Below are 264 nucleotides of genomic sequence, written 5' to 3'. Positions count from 1 at the left end.
AGGTCTCTGTACCGGGCGATGGTCAATGGTCCACACCAGTTTGTGGCCACTCAGAAGAGAGATCTCAGTGTCTCCGAGCTGGTCCCTTACCCGGGCGATGGTTGATAGCCCACACTGGTTTGTGTCCTCTTGGCAGAGAGATCTCAGTGTCCTTGAGCAGGTCTATATCCTGAGGTGATCTGTGCTGGTTTGAGATTTCTCAGAGGAGGAGTTACTAAGGATTTACTAAGAAAATCTGTGAGTTACAAGGTGGCCCACAAACCT

Source organism: Tachyglossus aculeatus, unplaced genomic scaffold (assembly GCF_015852505.1).
Source record: "Tachyglossus aculeatus isolate mTacAcu1 unplaced genomic scaffold, mTacAcu1.pri scaffold_116_arrow_ctg1, whole genome shotgun sequence".
Classification (NCBI taxonomy): Eukaryota; Metazoa; Chordata; class Mammalia; order Monotremata; family Tachyglossidae; genus Tachyglossus; species Tachyglossus aculeatus.
This window is presented reverse-complemented; position numbering follows the sequence as displayed.